Source organism: Callospermophilus lateralis, chromosome 11 (assembly GCF_048772815.1).
Source record: "Callospermophilus lateralis isolate mCalLat2 chromosome 11, mCalLat2.hap1, whole genome shotgun sequence".
In the NCBI taxonomy this organism is placed as follows: domain Eukaryota; kingdom Metazoa; phylum Chordata; class Mammalia; order Rodentia; family Sciuridae; genus Callospermophilus; species Callospermophilus lateralis.
In genome coordinates, this window is record NC_135315.1 from 62,741,481 (window position 1) to 62,768,053 (window position 26,573).

General features: G+C 55.9%; 1 protein-coding gene across 3 annotated transcripts in view; it reads right to left on the minus strand.

Annotated features, from left to right (window-relative positions):
* The window catches only part of Rai1 (retinoic acid induced 1), a 121,126-nt gene that overhangs the window by 76,276 nt on the left and 18,277 nt on the right, over nucleotides 1–26,573 (minus strand). Inside the window, exon 1 of one of the 3 annotated variants that reach the window (XM_076871043.1) lies at nucleotides 23,235–23,306. The exons of the other annotated variants lie outside the window; for them this stretch is intronic. The gene's annotated coding sequence lies outside the window, so the exon portion shown is untranslated. Of the gene's footprint in view, nucleotides 1–23,234; nucleotides 23,307–26,573 lie in introns of those variants that run through there. 3 annotated transcript variants of the gene reach the window in all.

The following is a 26,573-nucleotide window of genomic DNA, read 5'->3' on the forward strand; positions in this document are numbered from 1 at the left end:
CCTCGTGGCGTCGGGGATCGCACCGCTGCAGAAGAACCGCTTAAGGCGCGAACAGGCTGCGCTGGGGTCAGGGCGCAGCGCGACGTGTAGTAACGGAGGAAGGGGAAGGCGGAGGGAAAAGGGGGAGCCTTCTTTCCGCGGCTCCCCTCGCCGCACCAGAGACGCAGCTCGGCGGAGATCCTGCCACTTCCCGGTTCTAAGGTCCTAAAGGCACGGGATTTGAGAGCCCCTGCCTGGCTGGGGAAGACGCCTACGGCCATGGGGACAGCAGGGAACACTCCCGGAGAGCCCAGAAGCACGCGAGTAAGGCCACCCAGAGAGGCGGGTCGCAACCGGGAAAGAGCCAAGGACTAGGTCGAGACAAAGAAGACTGGGGGCCTTGGGGCTGGACTGCGGCCGAGGGGAGGCCTGCCCGCGCGCTAAAGGCCAGAGTGTGGTGTGGGGCCGGCGGTGGCGCGACCCCAGTTCGCCCGAGTACGGGGAGTCACTCCAGCGACCCAGGGGCACATAATTACGCGCCCCGGGCGGGGCCGGCAAGCCCGATTGTGAGCGAGCTGGCGGTCACCTAGCCCCAGGGCTGTGATTGAGTGTTTCTCTAGCCCGCCCCTTTTTAGGCTGCTCGCGGCCCAAACAACCATTCATTCATCCATCCCTCCATTCATTCATTCATCCATCCATCCATCCACTCATTCATCCATCCATCCGTCCAACCACTCTTCTTTCCATCCATCCGATTATCCACGCAAAGGATCACACTGACAGGGCTCCCCCCCACTTTGTCCGGTTGGTCAGACAGTCACATTCTCTTAAGTCCCTACTTCCACTTCTTCCTGCTTGGCAGGAGAGGAGCACACCCCAGGACCTCTATCACTTCACACTTAGGGCTTGCACCCAAAATTGTGTGCCAGGTGGATGTAGGTACCTTCCTCCTGGCCCTCCCTGAAGCCTGAGGCTCAGTCCCCTCTGGCCTCCAGGTGGGTGTGGATACATGTTGGTGCCTCCAGGTCACCGGTTGAGGACTGTAAGGGCCTGATGACACAGAGGCATCATCAGAACCCCAGTGAACTGAAAGTTACTCGGAAACCTGTCAAATAGGAACAGATTCCTGGGCTGTATCCCAGATAGAGTCCTCAGAATGCCCAGAGCCTCTGCCTGGGAATCAGCATCTTGCAGCCAGATGTGGGGCACCACCGGCATGACGCATCTTACACCCTCCCCAGACCTTAGTGCTGCCCCCCAAGCAGCCCCCTAACAAGCAAGCCTTTCTATCAGAAGTGAATCCCCAAGACCCAGGGCAGCCCCAGCTCCTCTCTGGACTCGAGACTCCTCATCTTTAAAACAGGGCTTCTTAGTGTCCACCTTTAATTATTTGGGACTGGGAACAAGGGTGACCAGGTCCTGAGCCTGCTGGGGGAGCCAAGAGAAGGCCCACTGTGGGCACCATTGAACCTGGTGGCAGAAAACCCAAATCCCTGCTGGGGACCACCAACCCTGTCATCGATGGACCCCTTAATCCCTGGCACATCCTGGATTAGCTGTCTGTCCTGGAGGGCATGGACAAACTTACCTCCCTCCTGTCTGAGGGATCAGAGGGAGAAAGTCCTCCTGGTAGCTTATGGGACCCCCCCCATCCAATCAGGCCCCCAAGACCTCCCTGATCTCATGGCCCACCCTTTCACCCGCACTCATTGTGGAACCCCTCGCTATTCCTTGAATTCAACAGGTACCTTCTCACCTCAGAACCTGTGCACATGTTGGTCCCCCTTTGCCTGGACCAACTTTCTAAGGCACTGCAGAATTTACCTATTCATGTATTTATTTCGTGGGTATTTTGTTTGTTTGTTTGTTTTGTTTGCTTCTTGGTGTCTCCACGGTGGGAATGGTGCGGGTTCCCATTTCTGTATCTCGCTGAAGCAAGCCCCGGTCCTGACTGGGACTGGGCTCCTCCTCTTGGAATTGACAGCCCCCTTAGAGAAAACTGGAGCAGGGACATGGAGAACCTCACAGCCGGGGACAGGTCACATGACTCACCTGAGTCCCTCCGAGTACCTTTCATGGATTCTGGGGCTGTGTCCTGGGGGGTCTATGGGGATGGAATGGTAGTGGGGTGCCTTGTCGCAGAGGAGAGCAGCGCCCTGCATCTAACTGTTCTGCAGGTCTCTCTTTTGCTCCCTAGAGCTTCTTGAGGTAGTCCTGTGGCAGAGGAATCCAGATCCCAGAGAGCTGTCAAAGGTGGACGGATGGATACCCCTACCTGGCCAAGGCCCCTCCCTGAGAGGTGAAACCCAGGCTCATGCCAAGGACACAAGTAAAGACAATCCAATCCCACCTGATTGCAAGATTCAAGAGAGGCCTTGGTCACCTCTGCCCAACATGGCACCTGGGAAGCTCAATATGTATTGATTAGATGAACAGACAGAGTGGCAACGTCAAGATTCACACTCGGGTCTGCATGGCCCCCACACTTCTTCCTGTTCTATCAAACCCTGTTAGCGGGATTCCACCGGGTCATGGTGCAGCATCAGCACACAGCACAAATGAGATCAATAAGGAGGAAAGGGCCATCAGAGAGAGGAGACAGCATGGCGGGCAGGCGGGTGGGTTTTCTGCTCTCCCAGGATCTAACTCCGACTTCTACCATGTGGACCCTGCCCCGGGGGAGAGGGGATCCCTGCTGCTTGGCTCAGGAGAGATCTGTGGGGCATTTGGGGGCTGCTCATAGGTCTCAAAAGGCCTTGCACTTCCTGGTGAGGCGGGGCTGTGCTCTGAAGGGTCCTGGTCTGGGCAGGTCTCCTTTTGTTTGCCCTTCATGCAAAGTGCATTATCCACCGAGACGGAAACTGTAGAGGAAGGGTAGGGGAGGCTGGGGGCACCAGAAGGAATGCAAACTGAGGATAAGGTTCACTGACAGGCCACCAGGGACACGGTTAGCCAGGGGGTCACCAGGTGGGCAAGGAGTGGGGAAGAGGACTATGGACCCAAATTCAAACTCAGTCCTGGGCTGGCAGCCTCTGACTGCAAGTCTACAGGCCTGGAGGAATGGGGGGGGGGGGGTCATAAGTAGGTCAGGGTTTTCCTTTATCATTTTTTTTGGGGGGGTAGAGGTTTTATCAGGCTTGTCACCAATTTATTGAATAGGGGTGTCAATTTCAAATTTCTATGTATCTTCCTCCTCCCCACCAGTCACCTGCTGCATTTCAGAGACTGGGTGACAGACAGGTGCAGATGATTGACTTGCCCAAGCTCACCCACTTGGAGTGTGGCGGAATGATTCATCCATTGGGTTGGCAAATATTTACTGAGCACCTACTACATGCTAGGCAGCGTTCTTTATGTTGAGGATTCAGATCAAGGAAGGGGGCAGTGCTTCCATTTTAGTCTTGGGCCAGACAAGAAACAGACTGGATAAGGAAATGATGTCTAGTCCTGTGGTTCACTCTAGCAATGCATCCTTAGGCCGCTTTGTCATTGTGTGAACATCACTGAGTGTCCTCACACAAAGTGAGACAGCTACCAATGACACTAGGAGATGTGATCTTATGGAACCCCTGTGGCATATGTGGTCTGTCACTGGCTGAAACATTATGCGGTGCGTGACTGTAGAATGTTACATGTAGGTGAGGCATGTTGTGGAAAAACAAATAAATAAAGCTAGGGAAGAAGGCTGGGAGCCTGGCAGGGCCGTGTTGACACTGGGTGGTCAGGGAACTGGGAACTCGTATCTGACAACCAACTTGAAAGATTAAGGTGGAAAGAGTTTAAATACCTGGGGGAGGGGGGAGCTGTGTATGTGGAAGCAACAGTACAGGCAAAGGCCCTGAGGTAGAGCTGGAGTGAGTAATGTGATGAGTCAGAAGAAACTGGGGACAGAAAGGGGGCAAAAGGCCACCACACCCATAGGGCCCTGTGCACCACTATAAAGACTAAATCTTTTACCGTACATGAGATGTGGGGTCTTTGTAGTGTTTTGAGCAGAGGAGGGACATGATTTCCCTTAGGTCCTCATAGCGCCCCCTGGCTACCATGAAGAGACTGGACACTTGAGCCAGAGCAGAAGCTGGGATGCCGGTGAGTGGCCCTCAACTGTGTGGGGGGGGGGGGCGGGGGCAATCAACGATGGCCCTGGCCAAAGTGGGGCAGGTGAGAATGGTCAGATTCTGATTTCGAAGGGAGGGTTAACAGGACTGGCAGCTGCTTGGGACCTGAGCAATTAACTAAAAGGACCGAGCCTCTGCAATCTGCCAATTCGTGCTAGTGGGCCTGGGGCGCTCTCCTACATATACACCTGGGCAGGTGAGCAAACCAAATGCTCAGGGAGAAACAGCCCCCTGCCCTCAGCCTGCACTCTACCCCGGATTTAATGGCCTTCATGCTAATCGGTTAACTTTCAACCGCCCAAGAGGCCCCATTTTTAGAGAATGCACCAGGAACTGTGCCCTGACAGGGTACACCGCGGGTGACCCTCCCCAGCCATCTTCCTGCCGTGCAAACCTCAGTCCGCCCATTTCGTGAGCATATTGACTTGGGCTTGTGGCTGCCAGACCTCCCTCTCCCACGGATCCAGTTTTGTCTCCCAGACCAACCAAGATCATCGATTGCACAAATTTCTCCTTTGGCTCGTCCACTGCGTGCCAGGTGTTGCTTGGGCCACCGGGAGACTGTGTTCACGGGGCTGGCGGGGCGGGGGGGGGGCATTTGACAATCACAGCCCCGTGCCTTTCTGTCCCCGTCAGAACACTCTGACGCCCCACGCTCCCTCGGGGAGCTGGGCTACCATGTGAAACTGAGCAGACGCCAAAAAAACATGTTTTTCTTTGAAGGCAAAGAACTTCATATTTCAGCTAGTGGAAGGCGGGGCGGTGGTGGGGAGCCATCAGGAGTATAAATATCCAAGTTCCCTTAAGTTTTGGGCACATTTTCAAATAGCCTGCATGCCCCTCCCCCCGAGTCCCCCTTCCTCCCCAAACCCCAGGGGCTGGCAGTAGAGGTTGGAGGATAAGCCAGAATGCCCCAGGAGTGGGTTCGTGGCAGAAAGAGGTGGACTGCTCTGCTGTCCACCTCTCGCGCTGGGACACATCTCCATCTCTTCCCTGGACTGGGGTCCACCCGGCAATGCTGGTGGCCGGGCCAGGACCAGTGCTCTTTCTGCTGCCTTTGATCTGAGTGGTCTTTGATCTCTCCTCCGTCTGCGGTTTCTCTGCCACCTGTCCGTCCATCCTTCCTTACGAGCCAGTGGGAGGCCATCAGAGGAGGCCCATGAAACTCCAGGCTCACACAGGACCGAGTGTGAGTCCAGGCCCTCCCCCCCTCCAGCCACCCGGGTGGGACCCTGCTCACGGGTCATGGGGTCTCCCTGCAGGTCTGTGGCCTCATTTCCACAGCCTCTATGGCGTCCTTCTCCAGGGTGACCAAGGCGGTCAGTCCTTCCTCTTAGGGTCTTGGTGGGGGGGGGGCCTTCCCCTGGCACCTCCCCTTCTCAGCCTCAGCATCTGAGTGAATTAGAAGTGGCAGGGTCCGGGTGCCATAGCAGGAGGCTGGCCAGGGGGTGAGGGGACAGAGAAGGCAAGATGGATGGGAGGTGGGGAGAGGAGGGGAGAGTCACTGGGGTGGACCCAGAGGAGAGGCACCAGGAGAGGTGGCGGCTCCTCTTAGTCTTACAGAGAGAGGAGTCTTACAGGATCTACACTCTCTCTAGCCCTGAGTCCCGAGCACATCTTGTCCCTGGTTCTGATGACAGAACAGCTGGCCTGACCAGGGTTCTCTGTCACAGCCACAGAACAGCGAAGCCACATGCCTGCTTTGCCCCCTGCCCTGGTGCCCAGGGCCCAGATCCACCCCTGGGCCAAGTGGCTGAGGCCTAAAGGATTCTTTGCACCAACACAGACTGAACTCCAATCCCAGCCAGAGACTGACCCCGCCCCCCCCCCCACCGACCTCAGCCACAGACTGACCCTTCACCATAGCAGCAGCGGCTACATTCCGATCCCTGACCCCAGTCCCAGCCCCAGGCTGACCCCTACTCTCTGCCATATGTGGACTTCTGACCCCCGGCCACAGTGCCTCGTCACAGACTGACACCTGGCTGCTGACCCGGCCACAGCCTGATCACAGATGCTGGTGGAGGCCCACTGTGGTGGTGATCTGGAGGACACATTCCACCAGGCCACCAGGGACTGTTTCGGGACGGCCAGGAGGAGGCCCAGCTCAGCGCCATCCCACCCCAGTGACGCACTATTAACCCTGCACCTGCCTGGTGCTAAGGCCACAGGGCTGGGGTGACCACAGAGCCTGAAGCTTCTGATATTTTCCTAAAGAAGAAGTTCAGCAGCACCAGGTGGGGGCAGCTGGCCAGGGGCCAGAGTGGCCCCTCAGCCAGGGTATGCAGCCAGATACACACACACAGATACCCCAGTACAAGACACCCGGGTCAGACAGACCTCAGTGTACACACACAACAGCACAACACTCACACATACACACACGCACAACACACACACACACACACACAAATAGTAAGCACAAAATCACACGCGCGGGGCTGGAGTTGTGGCTCAGTGGTAGAGCCACTCGCCTAGCATGTGCGAGGCCCTGGGTTCGATCCTCAGCACCACATAAAAATAAATAAATAAAATAAAGGTATTGGATCCAACTATGATTAAAAAATAAATATTTTTTTTTAAAAAAATCAGACACGCACTCCCCCACCCAACCAGACACACACTCACGTGCAAAGGCCCCATCCCTGACACTGGATAGGGCTTCCCAGAACAGCTGCCTGGACAGTCCTTCAGCCCCAGGTGCCCAAGAATGGAAATGATGGCACACCCCCACTTCCTCTCCTCCTGAAAGGAGCGCAGGAAAGCACCCAGGACTGAGTCCTGGTTGTGCCTCTGTGGGGCCTGAGGGCAGCCCCAGCTCTCCATGAGCCCCTTCGGCTTCCTCTGCCTGCCTCAGAGAGAACCAGAGACTAGCGGGGTGTGCTCACTGCTGGAGGGCTACCGAGACCTGGGGGCCCACATCACCTGCACACTGGGGCTGCCGGCCCCTGTAGAAATATGCATCCTCCTGGGGGCACACACACTCCACAGTCAGACACACAGAGATGCGCACATAGACATGTGACACGCACACCTAGCGACATGCACAGACACACACATGCATGCCTAGGTGTCAGTCACCTGCCTTCGCACATCTTTTGTTCCCTGACCCCAACGATGGGAGTCCTTAGGCTGTGGGGATCTCTGCATGGCTCAACCGCTCCTCCAGTGACCCTCTGGCCCCTTTCCAAGTTCTCATGGGCCTTTGCCCAGCCTGGACATAATGGTGCCAGGGGATGCTGACCACAGGGCTCCTCCTGGTCCCAAAGTGAGGATCCCTGGCTTTATCAGAGTGGCAGCTACAACTCCTTCTCGCCCTGGCGGGTGGTGACATGCCTTTAAGTCTCTGGCAATGACTTAGTTAGCTCCCTCCTTGCTAAGGGAGACCCAGGCCCCTGCCTCAGTCTGCCATCTGCAAAATGGGACAAGACTGGGCTGACCTAGAGTGTTCAGAACAGTTAGATAACCGGAGGACATGGACCTGAATACCTGGATGTTTAGGGGCGGCTCGGCCCCTCGGAGCCTCCACCTGCCTAGGACAGGGCTTCATCTACTCAACTCTGGACGGGGCGGTGTGGCAGGGGTGGGGTTAGGAAGGCAAGGACGTCCCAGCAGGAGCCGGGCTCAGAGCTCCATCGGCTTTCTGGGGACAGAGTGAGCCTAGGGACCATGGGAATGTCAAAGCCTGAATCTGCAGAGATGGGCTCTGGAAAGATGGAAGAGAAATTGCTGATCGAAGGCCTGGGGTTGGGGCTCAGTGGTCGGGCGCTCGCCTAGCATGCATGAGGCCCTGGGTTGGATCCTCAGCACCACATACAAAAAAAAAGAAAAAAAAAATTGCTGATCGAAACGGAACCTTGATTCGCTTGGGTGAGGCTGGGACTTGATCCCAAACACCAAAGATAAATAGATAGATAGATAGATTGGGTTAAGGAGTGTAGCTCCGTGCCCGAGCACTTGCCCAGCATGCACAAGGGCCCAGAGTTCCATCCCCAGCACAGCCCTGGATACCTAGAGAGTGTCCTGAGTGGAAAAGTGACCGCTCCCATCCTCCCCACCCCTAACAGGAAAGGTGCGGCTCCTGCTAGTCTCCCAGGGCCAGTCCCGGCACTGACCCATCATGGCTGTTACCTGGGCACCTCTGCACCCCGTCTGGGTCCCCCGTTTCTGAAGCTGAGAAGAGGGATATTGCTTTGGGCCTGGCTCTCCTCGCAGCTGGTGATAGGAGAGGGATGAAAAGCAGTTTTCCACACTGAAGCCCCCAAAGGTGGAGGGCAAGGTTGCTGTCACCCCGCAACGTGGCCAAGAGCTGGAGAATCCTACCAAGCAGGTCTGAGGCTCCTTCACCCTGTGAACTCACAGAGCCAAGGGCCAGGCCCAACCAACCACGAGTATTCGCTTCTGGTCCTGTTTCTGTCCACCTCTGAGGTGGAAAGGCTGATGGTGGAGTGTTTTTTTAGACAATCCACAACGCTCCTGCTATGGTTTGTGACCATGAACTCATATAGGACTCTAATCCCAGAGTCTTTATATTAATAGTATCAAGAGGGTAGAAATTGGGCTGGGGATGTGGCTCAAGTGGTAGCGCGCTCGCCTGGCATGCGTGCGGCCCGGGTTCGATTCTCAGCACCACGTACAAACAAAGATGTTGTGTCGGCCGAGAACTAAAAAAATAAATATCAAAAAATTCTCTCTCTCTCTCTCTCTCCTCTCTCACTCTCTCTTTAAAAAAAAAAAAAAAAAAAAAGAGGGTAGAAATTGCTGGGTGCCGTGGCACCTGCCTGTAAGCCCAGTGACTTGGGAGGCTGAGACAGGAAGATTGCAAGTTCAAGGCCACCTTGGGCGCCTGGGGGAGACCCTGTCTCAAAATAGAAGATGAAAAGGGATGGGGAGGTAGTTCAGTGGTATAGCACCCCTGGCTTCCAACCCCAGAGCCCCAAAAACAAAACAAAAAGGGCAGAAACTTAATCCCACTATGGCGTTTAGAGGTGGGGGTCTTGGGGAAGTGACTAGATTAGGTCATTGGAGTAGAGCCCCCCCTATAGCTTTATGAGGTGACGGAGAGGGACCACAGAGACACAGATACATATTCTCACCACGATATGATGTGGTCCCTAGGGGCTCTGCCAGAGCCTATGCCCTGCTATTTGAACCTTGAACCTCCAGAACCATGAGCCAAAATAAACCTCTTCTCTTTATAAAGTAGTCTGCCCCCAGTGTTTCATTATAGTAACAAAGGACTGACTCACACAGCTCCCAAGACATGTGCCAAGAGACTCACGCCCAGATACTTCACGTCGTGTTTTGGAACCCCAGTTTCCCCCACCTTTAAAATGGGGGAGAATAGCAGGGCCTAATTCATGTTGAGGAGGTACTCAGAAGTCATCGTGGGGTTTGTCATGTTGTGAGCCCTTGAGAAACGTCAGTCCTGATGATTGTCACTTCCTCCTGGTCCGTGGAGAGGTAAGGCTTCAATCTCGGGGATTGAAGGATCACCTTCCAATTTCACAGTGATGATCTGAACATGGAACTGAGAAATCCTACTCGCTTCTGCTGTCGGGTCAAGCCGAAGGCCACCCCCACTTTGACCCTCATGCCAAGTGACCACCACCATGTGCCCTGGGCTACGAGTGCTCCATCTCTTCATGACCTCCCAGAGGCCATGTGAGGGGCTCCTAGCTGCAGACCCAGAAACTGGGGTTCAGAGAGGGAGCTGAAGAAGGGTAGAAGCAACCGGAAGACAAGTTTTCACCTCCATATAAGGAAGAGCTTGCTAACAGGCAGAGTTGCCCAGAAATGGAAGGGGTGAGCTGTGATGGGCGGTGGTGAGCGGCCTGGGACTGCAGGCATGCAAGGAGAAGGGGGTGGGCCGTGCGGGTGGGCGGCCGGGACACTGCCCAGGAGAGGACTGCTGGCATCTCTGGTCCTGTGACTTGACCCAAGGCCACGTGAGCAGGAATGGAATTCCAGAAGGTCAGCGCTGGGAGCCAGGGCGACTGCACTCCTGCTCCAAATCCCCACGTGAAAAGTGGGGGACTGGAGAGAGGCCAAGTCCCCTCCCTGGGTCACAAGAATTCCTTGTTTTGAGGCAAACACCTACCTTTAGAAAGGTGTAAAAAGACACAAAAATAGAAAGAAGACGGCGGTCCAGAATCATCCTCCACGCAAGACTCTCAATATTTCCTTGCTATCTTTTTGTGCGTGCCTCAAATTTGGCTAGAAATCCTAATGTGCTTCAAAATAATTTTTATTGAGATATGATTCACATAATATAAAAGTATCCCTCTCAGCTGGGCGTGGTGGTGCACGCCTGGAATCCTAGGAACTTGGGAGGCTGAGACAGGTGAATCACAAGTTCGAGGGCAGCCTGGGCAGCTTAGCAAGTCACGGTCTCAAAGTAAAAAAAAAAAATGAAAAGAGCTGGGGGTGGGGCTCAGTGGTTTAGCACGTATGAGTCCCCAGCGCTGCGTTAACAAACATCCCCTGAAGTGGACAATCCTGTGGTTTTTTGGCACATCCACAGAGCCGTACAGCCAATACCATCATCTGATATTAGAACTTTTGACTCCCTCCCTAAGAGAAACCCCGCCCCGTCAGCAGCCACCTTTTTCTTCCTACTCCGGTCCCTGGCACCTACTCAGCGACTTCAGGATTTGCATGTTCTGGTCATTTCATGTGAACAGGGTCAGAGGCCCTTCTGCACCTGGCACTGGTGTGGTTTTTTTTTTTTTTTTTTTTTAATATTTTCTTTTTTTTAAAGAGAGAGAGAGAGGTAGAGAGAGAGAGGTAGAGAGAGAGAGAGAGAATTTTAATATTTATTTTTTTTAGTTCTCGGCGGGCACAACATCTTTGTTTGTATGTGGTGCTGAGGATCGAACCCGGGCCGCACGCATGCCAGGCGAGCGCACTACCGCCTGAGCCACATCCCCAGCCCCTACTGGTGTGGTTTTTAATATGCAATTTTCGAATCCTATTTTCACCTAGAATGACAAAGTCACCTTTTTCCATATTGCCACCAAGATCGTTACGATAAATAGGCTGGACCCTTGCGTACCGTGGAGAGATTTTTAATAGTTTCCGCAACTCTCCGGGTGCGTGACCACCAACAGCTCGCTGAGGCCCCTGCTGTTGCTGGACCAGACCAGTTTGGTGGCCTCCTCCTTGGCCTCCCTGTCCCTGTTCTTGCCTGCGTTGGTCCTGAGAGCAGCCAGACGAGAGCCAAATGGAAGTCAGATCCCGTTCCTCCCTTAGCCAGAACTCTTAATGGCTCTCATCTCCCGGAGGACTTTAAAACCAAACTCCCCGCCACAAGTGGCAGTCCCCCGTGCAATCTGACCTCTACCCGCTAGGCACTTCCCAGCGGCTGGGAAGGTCGGGATAAAGGGTTTCCATGCCTCACCTTCCTCAACTCACAAATGACACAAGTCCAGACTCAATGACTTCACCTTCTCGCGCTCTCTCCTGGGCGCTGCTCTAACGCGCCAAGTATAGCCCCACCCCAGGGCCTTTGCACTAGTCCTTGCTTTTCTGTCTGGAACCCACATCTCTCCTGCACATCTGCCCAGCACCCCAGCCACTCTCTGTTCGGGTAGGTCGGCTGTCTTTTTCTTCCTAACACTCGCTACCTGATATATCTGTTTGTTCACTGCCTTCTCTCCCTCTAAAATGGCAGCTCTGTGGCAGGTCGTCTTGTTCGCTGATAGATCCCCAGCATCTCGCCTGGGGTGGCAGCTGTGACTAGTTGGGCTGTTTCCAATAAAACCAGGAATGTAAAGAAGCCAATGGAAAACCCAGGCACCCCACACGGCAGACGTGACGCACGGACGGTGGACATGTGGTGTCTGAACCACACCGGGGCCTGGTCGTGAAGTCAGCCAGCACCTTTTACATCAGGGGAGGTCACATTAAAAAAAAAAAAAAAAAAAAAAATCCAAATTCCGGCTGCTCCAGAAAACCCGGCTCTGGTCATGTGGGGCCACGCACCCTCGGGACCACCACCATCAGCAGGCACGGAGAGGCTGGGCCCGGGGCTCCCACCCATCATCCGTCCTGGGGTTGAAGGCCTTGTGTCCCCTGAGAGACACCCGAGTCGTGGTGTCCGTAGGACAGCTTTCTCTGGGGAGACCTCAGGTCTCCCCAACTGCTGCCGCCTGATATGCCAGAGCCGTATCATCGCCCTGCAGGGCCCCAGCCACCATTGAGGGTTCTCCGTGTCTTTGTTCCACTCCGGGGCCTTCCTAAGCACACCGAGCTCTCTCCATCCCCAAGTGCCCAGTCTCCACTTCATCTCGTGTCTTCCAAGGGTCCCACTTTCCCCTGAGGACCCTTCGAGGTACCCCGGTATCGTACTTGTGCCTGGTGTGCCCTGCTTCCATCTGGACCCTGAGCTGGGGGGGACTCTCCCCGCCCCCAGGCCCTGGCAGAGCGCAGTCTGGCACCTGGTGGGCCTGCAGGCACATTGGTACCCAGGAGCACCATGTGGGGGCAGCGGGAGGAGCTGAGGGTCTGATCTGGGTCACAACCGGTACCCCATGCCCTTGTCAGTCACCTCTCATGCACCAGGGGTCACAGGGGCACAGAGATGTAAATCCCAGTGTGTTGGGGGGGGGCGCTTGCAATGGGAGACGGGTCCAGCCTGGCCACGGCAGCTGGGCCTGTGTGCGCTCAGGACCAGGACAGAGAGGGCCCCACGCTGGGACGCGTCCCACGTCCTCCCAAGGCCTCAGTCTCCCCACCCGCACTGAGTGCCCCCCTGATCAGCGGCCTCTCTGGCCCCGCTGCCCGGCCCCGCCTCCCCATCCTGGAGAGGTTTTCCGGGTACTGCGGGCCCTGCCTTCCCATCCATCAGGATTTTGCTGCATTCCTGTGAGTCATTCTCCAAACAAACCGTGCGAGAGAGAGAAAGGAGCAGGGGAGGGGGAGGGGAGGCTGGGGAACAAACCCAACCCTACTTCCTCCCTCCCGCCGGGCCCCCCAGCGCCCCCTTTCCACGCACACATGGGGCTCCCCGGGAGAGCTCCGGAGTATGAGGCAGGTCAGCTCGTGCTGTGGACTTGCTGTGTGACCTTGGGCAAGACCCTTGCTCTCTCTGGGCCTCTGGAGAAAACCACCCTGTAAGGTCCACACCGACAGGATGGCCCGGGATTCTGAGAAGGCTCTCAGAATCAGACGAGGCAAGGTGTCGTCGTCCTGATGTTTCCCAAGTGCTCCCTTTCTGGCCTCAGTCTCCCCACCTTGGTAGGCCCACCTGGAGACGCAGCTGGACATGGAGAGCCCAGATGTCCAAGTCACCTGTGCCAATCGCAAGGCTGGGGCCAGCCGGCAGGGCCTCCCTCCCACAAGAAGCCCTAATCTCAGTGGCTGCTGTGCGGCCATTCCCTAGTGGCAGATGAAATGCCACCTTTGGCAATCTCTGACTCACAGGCCCAGGGGCCAGAGGACGAGGAGGGGCTCTGGGTAGACCCCCAGGTCAGGGTTGGGGAGGGACCTCTCTTCACAGCAGCAGCCCTCAGCCACAGCTGTGTGCCCATGTTGTGTGTGTGTGTGGGGGGGGCGGTCGTGCATGCTGGAGAGCCGGACGGGTACCCCAGGAGGCTCTGGTCATGTGGCTTGGAGCCTGAATCACGGATCCGGGGGACGGGAAGTGTGTGTGTGTGTCTGTGGGACACTGTGTATCAGCACGGGGTGGGGGGTGGGGTGGGAGCCAGCTCTTCCTCCCAAAATGCTCCTTCCTGTGGCGAAGACTCTCTCTCTCTCTGAGCTGTTTCTCTGAGAAGTAGGTTCCTGAGTCACCTTGGCTGCTGCCACCACCTCTAATGGCAGGGGGGGGTGTGGGGGGCTAAGCAACTGCCCGTGGGGCCTCCCCGTTGTGCATGTGCGTCTCTGCCGCCGGAGCCCTGATGTGACGCGGTCGTGCGGCGAGGCCCGGGGCAGTGGGAAGTGTGTGTGAGCCTGTGCGAGAGGGATCTGGGAGGGTAGGAGAGGGTGTGTGGGTGTCCGTGAATTGACCACAAGTGGCAGGGGCGCGTGGGCGTGTCCACGTGGACCTGAATGAGCGTGTGGGTGCCGTCTCTGCTGCCAAGTGAGCTGGCACCCGGTGTGGTGTGTGCGTGCATGTGCGGTGGGCAAGAGGATTTCCTCCCCAAGAGCCAGGCTTGGCCACGTCCTCTTCCGAGCGCTCGAGTTCTCTCCCGGCTCCTCGGGAAGCGGGTTCAAGAGCCGGGGAGCTGCACCCAGCGGCCTGCACAGCACTTAGCCGTGGGCCCCCTCAGGGTGCAGAGCCAAGCTCCGGCCCTTGGCCCAGATAGATACCCTAACACACGGCACTTTGGACTTTGTTGGGGTTCGTGGAACCTGAGCAGGGGGGCCCCACTTCCCCAAGGCCCAGCAGTTCCACGGACCTAAAAGCAGGCGCTTAGGGCCAGAGCCAGTCCTGAGGTCTAGGAGTGGAGGGGTGTGGAGGGCAGGGCCTGGTGAGCAGGGGCCTCTGGAGACAGGTCATAAGAAGGGAGTGGGGCCCTGGGCACCTGGGGCTGGGGGCACTTCGGAGGGTGAGAAAGCAGAGAGAGAATGAGAGGAGCCAGCTCTGAGTGTCCCTGCGATGGTGGACAGCACAGACCCACGCCCAGGGCCTGCTCTGGTACTGACCCGCCCTGGGCTTCCTGAGCTTCCCCAGCTGCCCCGGGAGGAGGATGGACGCTACCCATCTTCAGAGGTTCTCAGCCAGGCCTGCAGCACTCAAGCCCTCCGTCGGTGGTCCTGCTGCTGCCAGGGACTCGGGAGGCGTCCCAGGAGGACACCCTCTCCTTCCCTTCCACTGTCTGGATCTGTCTTCCCACCTGTTCAAATGGACTGGGGTGGGGGGGCTCCCTGAGAGACCCGGCGGCCACCCCCCCACTCATTTCTTGGGAGATAAAAGCTGGCCTGTGTGTGGCCGCAGTCTCTCGAGGACTCCACACCCACCCTGCACCTGAGGATAGGGCAGGCCCTCAAAGGACTCGGAGATAAATGTTCCCTTTGTGCTGGGATCAGAGGGTGGCAGGGGCCCCTGATCACAGGGTTCAGCTCCGCGCCTCGGCAGTTGTAAAGTCGGAACATGCTGGGTGTTTCCAGAGAGCCTGAGCATTTGAGCACAGAGGAAGGGTGGACGGTCTCTGGTCTCTCCTGACTCCCAGGCCACTGCTCTGCGACGCTCGGCTGGTTAGCAGGGGAGCGTGGGCAGGAGGTGGCCAGCACGGAAGGACAGGTCCACAGAGAATCCCCGAGTCTCAGACACGGCCCGGGAGCTGTCTGGGAATCCCAGGAGACGTAAGGAGAGGGGGGGGACTCCCCTCGCCCTCCGCCGAGTCAGGACCCAGCCTGGGATGCTAAGCTTTCGGGCTTCGAGAAGGGGGGCCCCCAGGCTCGCCTGAGAGGGCGGCCCAGAGGGGGAGGGCAGGAGATGGCCAAGGCCAGCTCCCCTTCACTCAGTGGACGCCAATTAGCATTAGTGTCAGCAGAGAGAACAGGGGTGCGCCAAGTGACCAGCTTCCCAGCGTTCATCAGGGCCCTCTCTCAGAAGGGCCACCCCCTGTTTTATCTTGAGATCCACATACACTTGGAGGGACCCAAAGAGGACAGGGAGAAGAGCAGAGTCACAGAAGAGCAGAAGTGGCGGGAGGGAGGATGGCAGATGGGACCTGAGAGACCCCGGGGGACCCACTCCCTCATTTCTTGTAGGTGGACAGTAGGGGAGCCCAGCTATGTGGTTGCAGATTTGTAGGCCTGCCCAAGGACTCCAGGAGCCTTCTGTCCTCCCAGCCACATCAAGTCCCCAGAGATGACGGCCACGGCTCAGCCTCTAGTAGCCCCATCTCACTGGGAATGAAAACTGCAAAAACCTTCTGGAAAATCTTTCCCCTCTAGCCACACTGGCCCCTTGGGTGTTCTGACAACCCCGGGAAGCACATTCCTGCCCCAGAGCCTTTGCACGGCTGTTCCCTCCACCAGCACCGCCCTTCAGTCATGCACGGGGCCCACTCGCCTGCCTCAAGGGTTGGTTCTTCTTTGCTTTCTCAGTGCGGCCTCTTCCGCCCCATGCCCCAGTCTCAAACTTGCAAACGTCTGCCCCACTCCAAGAGGCCGGGCAATGTACTTGCTCAGTGCGCTCGCTCACCAGCTGCGCAGGAGCAGGAGCTCCACCAGGCCAGAGAACATCGTCTGCTTATCCGTGGGCACCCACAGCCTGCCCGGCTCACAGTAGGGCTCCGCGTGTTGTGAGGAGAAGAAACGTGTGCCGTCCCCTCCAAGTCTAGGCCCTGTCCCCTGGTCAATGGTTTGCCTATGGATAAGGGTGGCGGTTCACACTGTCCTTCACTGTTCAATCCGGGATATCTTCCTGGCTCCCTGGCACCCAGACTCTGCAAAAGTCTCCCTCGAACCTTCCCCGTGACTGCACAGAACACCCCATCCAGCCCACTGCTCCCCTGAGCCCTCTCTTCTAGGCCCCCCACAGCCAGCCCTCGCCCACCTTGGCCCTGTCTCCTACCTGGTCTTCCTCCCACCAACTGCTGGCCTCACACTCTGCCCGCCCGCACACACCATCCTCGTCATTCAACCCAGAGCACGGGTGCCCCATGTCCCACAGGCCAAAGGCCAAAGTTCCCCTCTAGGCTGGCCATTACTGAGCCCCATCCCTGTTGGCTGGACCCAACTGCCGAGGGCCTCTTGACACCTCAGGGCCTTTTCTCAAACAGACCCTGGCAGCCAAAGGCCTCATCTTCCCTCCGCCCACTCTGAGAGTCTGATCTCCACCCTACGCTCCCCCAGGGAGGCAGCCCCATCCCTGGGCCACGTGCTACTACTGTGCTACTGCTCTGCAGCGTGACCTCCAGCTCCCCTGCTGGCCTGGAGCCTCCCTCAGGGCCTATGAAACAGAGAATCAACAGACTTTTAAAAAAAAAAAAAAAAAGAAAGAAATAATGACAGAAACAAATTAGTGAGCAGGTAAATCAATGAGTGAATGAGTTGAGCAATTCTAGAAATAAGTCTACAGTCAAGTCCTGGGTTCGGGCAGGTCTCTGCGGATCTCTAGTCTTCTATGTGGACCCCCCCGGGTGGGGGACAGGCTTGAGTGATGGGCGGGTGTACCAAGCAGGATGGGCTATGCTCCGTTACGGTAACGAGACCCCCAAATCTCAAGAGCTCAAAACAACACGACCCATATATCAAGGTGTCAAGAGGCTCCTTCTCGCTGAGCAGTTGCTATCCCAACTTTGGGCTGTTAGAGGTAAGAGAGCATTGGCAACCCCACCCTGCCTATGAGATGCTCTGGCTCAGAAGAACCACATATTACTTCTGCCCAGATGGCCCTGGCCAGGACTATTCTCATGAGCCCACCCAAGCAGAAGATGCCACCATGGGCTTGGGAGGTGGAGGACCCGAGGTCTTGGGCCAACACTTCAAGTAACACCAAAGACAGTAGGAGAGTGGAGGTCTCCTGAGCCTTGGAGGCTGGGCCGAAGATTTTAGAGTGGGAGATGCGTTTAATATTCACGGTTAACGCGGCTCCGTGGTAGAGCACTTGCCCGGCACCGGTGAGGTCCTGGGTCCCATCTCTAGCATAAACAAATAAAAAACAGGACTGGGGAGACAGCTCAGTGTAAAATGACCCCTGCGTTCGATACCCAGCATCAGAAAAACAAAAACCAAACAAACAAAAACTCTGGGTAACATTCTGTCGCCAGACTAGAAATGTCCCCATTTTGCAGTTGAGACAGCTGAAACCCAGTGGGGACGGATTCACCAAGGTCACCCAGCTTGTGAGAGGTTGGTCAAGGTCAGAACCAGGTCTGTGTGATTCCAGACTCTTACACAGCCCACGGCCAGCACCAGCCAGCCCTTGGCTTCCTCTGTAGAAGCTGGCTGATGGTCAAGCACTGGCTAGACAGGTGTCCCCCGCAGGAGGTCACACAAAGCCTCCTGACTCTCCACGGTCCACTCCCAGGTATCCTATGCTAAAACTCCTGGAAATGATAAGACCAGTTCCAGATTTTGTTGAGAGAGAGAGAGAAACTGAGACCCAGAGGAAGAAGAGATGGGCCCCAGGTCACGTCATGGAGATAAGATCATAGGTCTCTTTCTTTCTTTTTTTATATTTTATTAGTTGTTGAAGGACATTTATTTATTTACTTATTTATCTGTGGCGCTGAGAATCGAACCCAGTGCCCCCCATACCTGCTAGGGAAGTGCTCCACCACTGAGCCACAACCCCAGCCCCCAGTCTCTTTCTACCTTCGCGTCTCCAACTGCCCTGACAACAGTAGGTGCCCTGGGAAGTCTTGGTCTGAGCCAGAGCCCCTCCGAAGTTGGGTTGGCCAGGCATACACAACTCTACCAAGCAGCAGCCAGGGCAAGGTTGCAATGGGCCGCCAAGGCAGGGTGCCAGGCCCTGGCCCATAGAGCTGATCATGCTCTTAAGAGCTGGGCTGGTTGGCTGGTTAGCAGGTGGTAGCTCATTGCTTCTAGGGACAGACCCGCCAGGGAGGTGAAAGAAGTGTGGAATAGGGTAAGCGTCTCTACCAAGAATCCATACCCAGGATTTCCAAAAACAAAGGCCTTGGGGCTCCTCTGAGAAGCCGTGTGTGGAAGCGGAGGGCTGCAGGGATTAGCATGGAACAAAGAAGAGAGGTCAGTGGAGTTTGAAAACAGACCCAGTTCTGTGACACTGACCTCTCTGAGCCTCTGTTTTCTCATCTGAAAATAGGAACCTGATCAAGATTATATATGATGCGCCAAGCACGGTGTTGCATGCCAATAATCGGAGAGACTCGGGAGGCTGGGACAGAAGGATCTCAAGTTTTGGGGGCAGCCTCAATAATTTAGGGAGACCCTGTCTCAAAAGAAAAAGGAAAAAAAAAAAGAAAAGAAAAGCTCAGTGGTACACTGAGTTCCTGGGTTCTATCCCCCGTATGAAAAAATAAATAAAAAGATTGCCAATGATGTACCCAGTAAGTACCTAGTGTCCTCAGCTCAACAAATAGTATGTGCTCAATAAATGTTGCAGCCATATGATCCAGTAAGGATCATATTTGTTTGTCCACTCGGTCCCCCTACCTGAGCCCAAGAACCATGACCCTTCCTGAGCTACAGTGGGGCCCCTTGCTCCAACCACTACAAAAGGGATCTCATAGGGTCCCTCTCACGTACCTAGGAGCTTCATCAGAAAGCAGGTCCCATCCCGCAGTCAAATGCTAGGCCTGCATCCAGTCCCCAAGCAAATGTGAACAGTCACTGTGGCCTGCTTCCCTCCAAGGACACTGTTGTGGATGCGGCAGGCTGAGACAGGAAGTGGATCGTCCCCAGCCTCCTGTCACCCCAACTCTGCCTGGAAGCCTTCCGTTCCTCCGTTCCCACGTTATCCCCCTGCCCACCTGGGGGTAGGGGTGGGAGGTGGGGGAGGAAGAGTGAGTGACAGCCATCTCCTGGCCTCTGAGTCCTCTGTATTCTTTACTGTTCCAGGCATCGAGTCCACAAGCATTTACTGAGCACCTACCACATGCAAAGTTCTGTGCTTAACCACCATGAGAGAGACGAAAGTTGAAAGGACGCGGCCACGCCTCCAGAGAGACCACAATCTAGCAGACGCTTTCTACCCGTTATTGATGCCATACGGCTCAGCGGTTACAAACAGGCTTTGAAGTCACACGGGCCCGGGTTTGAAGCCCAACTCTGCCACCTGCCAGCTGGGTGCCTCTGGGCACACTGGAGTCTCCAACTGCAGAAGGACATGTTAACAGGATCTACCTCGTGGGTGGTGACAAGCTCCCGGGCACCAAGAGCTTCACACAGAGCCGGGCAAGGAGGAGGTGCACAGTTCACATGAGCCACGTGGGTCACCTTGACCCGGGCGAGGGCAGGGCCCGAGGTGTGCCAATAAGAGACCTTCCTTCAGGTTTCCGCCACCTCATTAATCACAGCGGACTGTCTGCCCGGCTGTGATGCCACCTGACGCCCCTGGCAACCTGCCCATTCACCTCCATTTTGTCCGCAAGGACAGCTGGGGACAAGGACGGGGGGTAGGGGTTCAAAGCTGGGGGTAGGCATGCCAACTTCTTTCCCAAGGCCAGGCATGTTCAACGGACCTCAGCCAGCCATAAGACATCCACCAGGTAGGGGCACACTGCCAAGAGGCTCACATAGGGACATCACTCCCTGCCCCCCCACCACACACACAGTAGGTCCACAATAAGCATCCGTGGCCTGGAGTAGTGGTGGGGAGCCAGGGGGAGGCTAGGCTGTGTCCTGAGATGAGGTAGGTGACATAAGCTTAACTGCCATCTGAGGAGCCTGCATTTGGCCCCCTTGGTAATAAGGAGCCACTGAAGGGGCTGGGGTATAGCTCAGTGGGTAGAGTGCTTGCCTCGCATGCACAAGCCCTGGGTTCAATCCCCAGCACCACCAAGAAAAAAAAAAAAAAAAAAAGCCCAGCAGTCGCTGAAGGTTGCTGGATAAAAGAGTATAACTCTGCCTACCTTTCCAGGCTCATGCCCCGCTTCCTTCAAGTGAGCTAAAGCATGCTATGGTTGCTCCTTACCTCCCTGCCCCAATCAGGCCTCTGCTGCATCCATTTCCCTACCTGGAATGCTGTTCCTTGGATTCGCCCACACTTATCCATCCTTGCCGGTAGTAGACCTTAGAGGCCTCTCTGGATCTTCACAGTCTGTGCTCAAACACGGTTCTCTGCTTCATTTAAGTGGGTTATTTGTGCATTAGAGCAAATGGGTTCCTTTCTAGGGTTGCCTCTTCCAGACTGGGATCCTTGGAGCACAGACCCCAACCGTGACTCCTCTCTGTGCCCCCAGCATCACCCGACAGAAGGCCGGGCCCCATAGGGATCTCCGAATGGGTGCTGCAATGTGCTTTAGGGTTTTGACTCTGAGATGGCACAGATGAGATCAGGAGGTGAGGAAGGATGGGACTGGAAGGGAAGAAAGGGTGGGCCAGGTGCAAAGGAAAGAGGGGTGAGGAGGAGAGGACAAGGGGGACACTTTCCAGAAACCACCTGAGCAGCTCACCTACTCCTGGTTCCCTCTTCCCTTCCCTCTGTAGAGAGAGGAGAGAATGAGGGAGAGGACAGGATGCAGCCCACCCCTCCAGGGTGCACTTGGGGTAGGGCGAGGAAGTGCACTCCACTAGATCACGGGCCCCAGGGTCCCCAGTCTGGGAAGAGGGCTCAGGACTGTACTGCAGTCCCCAACCCCATTGCCATCCCACAGGGAGCAGGCAGGAGACTGAGGAGACAGGACAGTCAGACCAGAATGCCCCAGTGACCTGATAGTCCACAGGAAGGATGCATTCAGACAACCCTCACCTTAGGCTATCTGTCTCCACCCAAGGAACCAGACCAATCCCAGCGGTCAGAGGCTCATCTTGTCGGAGGGGCAGGGGTTGTTTGGGGGATTGAGGGAGGAGAAGGGCCTTTATTAAAGAGGGCAGGAACAGCTTCATGGGGGGTAGTAACGCAAAGATGGGGGGGGGGGTGAGATAGCTTCTCTACAAGGTCACAGTACTGCTCTCAAGGGCTCCAGGCACACGGTATGCAAACCACAACTGTGTGCAGGTCAGAGTGGCACCGGGTCAGAGGGCAGTCGCGGGTCCCCAGAGGCCAAGCCAAAGATGGCCCAGCGGCAGCAGGCCCGGGGGCAGCTCTTGCCTCCAGCTGCTAGGAGGCAGCGCTGAGGTCGGGAGTTCTTTGGAGGCCGGTGGAGGCCGTGGCCACGCGATCCGGTGGCGAGGCGGGGCGCCGGGCGGCGACAGCGCCAGCCTCCCCGGCCCCGCAAGGCGCTCGGGATGAGCGGGGCTGGGCTGCGGAGGCCCAGCTCGCCGCGCCCTCCCCGGCGGGCGTCGTTTTCCAGGTAATTAAGGCCGCTCGGGCCGGCGCGCAGCTGCTTCCGCGGCCGGCCGCGCCTCCGACCCGGGCAGGTGCAATTAAACCCGCGCGTTCGCGGCCATTAAGCATTAATGCAGCTCATTAGCATAAGAACCAGAAGCCGCTTTGATGGCGGCGGCCCCGCGGGGCAGCGTGCGAGCCCCAGGGCTGAGGGCGCCGCCCAGCTCCCCACCTGCGGGGCAGGCAGCCTGGGCCCGCGGCGCTTAGCCACCCCAAGCCAGGTCTGGGACCAGCCGCTCTGTTGGGAGTCCCCAAGGCCAGGCTGGGGAACCAGAGGAGGGAGTGTGAACTTGACCCTGGGCGGCCCAGTCGGGCTCCCAGGAGCACCAGTCTGCAGGTGAGGGAGGAAGCCCAACCCAGAAGCCAGGGGCCGCTTTCAGAGAAACAGCTGGAAACCGAGGTGTCCCGCAGCTCACCCAGCAGCCCCCAGCCTGCAGTTGGTTCACAACACCGAAAATAGTAGTAGCTTAAGCTATGCCAGTTCTAAAAGCACTTAGCCATATTCTCTTTATTCCTCCAGCTACTCTAGAAGCTGGTGTGTAGTTTAACTCTTTCCATCCCACCTGACAGAGGAGTAAACTGAGGCTGGGGGAGGAACACTTAAGATCTCATGACTGGTGAAAAGCCAGTGAGGATTTGAACTTGAGGCTGGGCTCAGAACCAGGAAGCCATCCTACCACGTGTGGCCTGCCAAGAGAGGTAACAGGGACAGGTGGGGGCTGTGGCCAAGTGGTGGGCTGGGCTTCCTACCCAGCAGACAGTAGCCAGTTCCACCAATCATGGCCTTTGGGAGGCAGGATGTAAGAATCCATACTGGGGTTGGGGTTGTAGCTCAGCAGTAAAGCAATCACCTAGCATGTTGGAGGCCCTGGGGTCCATCCTCAGCATCACATAAAAATAAATAAATTTTTAAAAGGCATTGTGTCCAACTACAACTAAAAAATAAATATTTTTTAAAAAAGAAGCCAGATTGTAAATTGGATATTGGGAACTGCCTGAGATGACTTGCCGGCAAATCAATGGATCTGCTCCCCCCTCCAACAATAGGTGGACCTTCAAAATCAGCCCTTTGGCTGGAAGTGGCAGGAGGACCACCCTTTTGCCACGTTTGTCCAACAAACAGCAGCGTTCTTGATAACTAACAGGTGTTCAGCAAACACCAGTCAAGCAAACGAATGAACAAATGCATGAATAAATGCCTCTCTCACCAATGGGGGTGGGGGCAGGTCCTCTGATTTCATCTTCCAGGCTTTCTGCGGCCCAGGGGGGTGGCTCCAGGAGAGCACAAGGGCTAAGAAGAAATGGCAGGTGGGGCCTGAGGCAGCAGTGCTGAGCTGTGCTGTGGCTCCGGGCGTCCCCCGGGGCAGTGCCTGGAGCATTCCAAAGTCAAGGTTGTTGCCGACAGACGTCTTGAAGGCCCCAGTGGGGGAGGGCCAAGAGCCCTGGAAAAGGAAGACTGCCTGGTTCTACTTGGCAGCGTTGGAGCAAGAAGGAAATGCCTTCCAGCTGAAAAGCCCAGAGAAGGTGGGCAGTTGCCCCGAACCACACAGCAGGAGTCAGGTCTCCTGCTCAGTCCTGGATGGTTGAACCTTTATCCTGTACCTGGATCAGCCTCCGGCCTAGGTCCAGGACTCCCTGTGTCCACCAGAGAACCTGTGTGTGCATCCTTCATGTCCTGTCTTAGCCTGTGATCAATAAGCATTCCCATACACAAATGCATGATGTGAATAACTGGACTCTTTGATTAATGTCTTCCCTCCAGTGCCCACACCTCCCCAAGGGCAGGGATTTTATCCATCCAGATCATGATGCAGTTCACTGCCTGGCGCACAGTAGGCCTGCGAAGGTAGATGTGGACCAGATGGGAGAACTGTTACTATAGTCACCGTGTCAAGGAAAAATCTGTGTCTGGTGTGGGCTTTCCTGCCTCCTCGAGCCCCCCACCCCCCTTCTCCTTCTCACAGCTGGCTAAGGGGCCTCGACGGGCTTCAGTGCCTCCACAGCTGAACTGGCCTGGAGAATACAGGCAGGGGACGGCTTACCCCAGCTTCCCACCCTAAGGGCCAGCTGGTTGGCAAAACTATCTGTCCCAGGGGTCCTGGGCAGCCTCATTAGGGGAGTAGTGACAGACACATTAGCTGTTAAGAGATGGGGAGGGGGAAAGGGCTGTTAAAGCGCAGCCTGCCACTTCCCAGGCCACTGGGCCTCCTCTGGGTCAGGGGCTGGGCTTGGGGGAGTGACAGAGACAATGCCCCAGTGCAGGACTGACACTGGAGTCCTAGAGCGGGGGTGTTCCCATCTGTCCTTGATGTTCCTGAGTTCTACTTGGACTTGACTCAGTGACAAACCCCAGCCTTCTCAGTGCTTTGGCCATTCTGGTCCTGATGCCCTAAGTTGGCTATGAGCTGCCCTGAGGCTCATGTGTGGCAGAGGCCAAAGGGATTTGGGAATCCACCTGCTGTGTTACCAGAGCGGAAACAGAGGACCTGGAGTAGGAGCGATGCTCTGCATTAGGGCCCTGGCTTGGCCACTAACAAGCAGTTTTTAATCGTCTGGACCTCGATTTCTTTATCTGTGAAGTGTGGGCTTGAACTACCTTGACCCCAGAGCCCTCTGGTCTCTGCATCCCAGCCCTCCTGGAAAGTCAGGGATTGTCAGTGTCCCTTCAAGCCCCCAAAGCAGACCTTCCTGTTATTCAGCCACACTGGGGTCACAGGGACAAGATTTGCTAGGCACCTCACTCGTCGTCGTGCTCAGGGCGCAGTGGGAAAGCAGATGTCCTCAAAGAGCAACTTAGTCAGTGGCCACTGCCTGCCACTGATTTAGGAAAAAAAAAAAAAAGCAGGTGCAGGCCTGGGGGTGTAGCTCAGTGGTAGAGCACTTGCCTAGCACCTGTCTAGCTTGCACAGGCCCTGGGTTTAGTCCCCAACACCCAAAAAGCAGGTGGAGAAATCCCATAGCACCTTCCTCCATAAGCACAAAGGAACAGGGCCTCACGCCACCGGGGACACACGCACACAAACACACACAGATCCTCAGCCACATACACAAACCACACACACATACACACAACTCCACACCGGTCCCAATCACAGACACATAAACCACCCAACAGCACTCCCCCTTACGCACATGAACACAAACTTACATATCACACACACACGAGAATACGCAACAACCCAACATGGGAAAACTCAGATACATGTGAACATATCAACCATACAAGAACCATCAATCCTGGCTGGGGTTGTAGCTCAGCGGTAGAGCACTTGCCTTGCACATTGAGGCCCTAGATTCGATCCTCAGAACCATATAAAAATAAATAAATCATATATATATATATATATATATATATATAAATATCACCAGCAATCCTTCCATGAATATGCACCCTCCCCACAGCTGGCAAATACACACCACACACTCACAGGCTCCAAAGCCCACCAACTCAGCCATGCCCACCTTGTCATTTGGTTACATTCCACACACAGGTAGTGCCTAGACCAGATAAACAAACCACAATCAGAGTATCAATCTCAGCCCCAACCTGGCTGCCTCCTAAAGACAGGTAAAGTGAACCAAGTTTAAAATATCTGATAAATGAATATTAAGAGAATATAATCCACAGGGATGTTGGCTGCAGGCTGACAGGTCTCCTTCACCTTTTCATTTCTGAGAGCACATAGTGGTGGTGGCAGGTGGTGACCTGGCACAGCATGGCACGTCTGATGCCATACCCAATGTTTCTGTGCCAGGTAACAGGGCACGCTATGATTTTCCCATCCACTAAATCCAGCTGCCGCTCGAAACACAGGGCCCTGCATTCTCTTGTCTCTGCGACCTTTTTTCCCCCAGCCTTGGATGCCTTTTAAATGCCAATCCGTCTCCAACAACTGTGATTTTTCAAGTCCTATTTCAGATAGGGTTTGGGTAGGTTAGAATTTAACTGTCTGTCTGGGAAAGGGGAAGAAGCGGGAGGCTAGCAGCAGGGATGGGTGGAGATGAGGGCAGCCTGTAACCAGGCCTGGGGGGCAGCTGGGCAGAGGGAGGCTGTGCCTGGTGCCAGGCCTGCATGCCTCAGAGAGGGTAAGGAGCCAAGGCAGCAGAAACCCACTCCTAGGAAGTCCAAGCAGAGAGTGAGTCACAGGACCAACCAGGGGCCTCTGGGTCTGAGTGTGGCTGGGCCAAAGAGGGCCCTGGATGAGGTCTGAGACCTCCCTGAAATTCCTGGGCCAGATTCAAACCCTTTTCCTGAGCCCAGATCTCCAGTGGAGGTCACAAGTCATGGAGGTCAGAAGTCTTGCAGGTCCCTGTGCTAATCAGGTGGCCTCCTGGGTCCCCAGCAAGCAGGACCTTTGACCCAAGAGGCTTATTAGAGGTTAGTGGCAATGGGGAAGGTGTCCTTAGGGTTGGGGTATCTTTGGGTAGGGAGAGGATAAACAAAGTCAAAAAGGGACCACCCAGTCCACAAATCACCCCTGGAAATCTCTTTTCTAAAGCTCCCCCAAGAACATGGTTCCAATTCTCTCACGTCTCCCATAGACTGA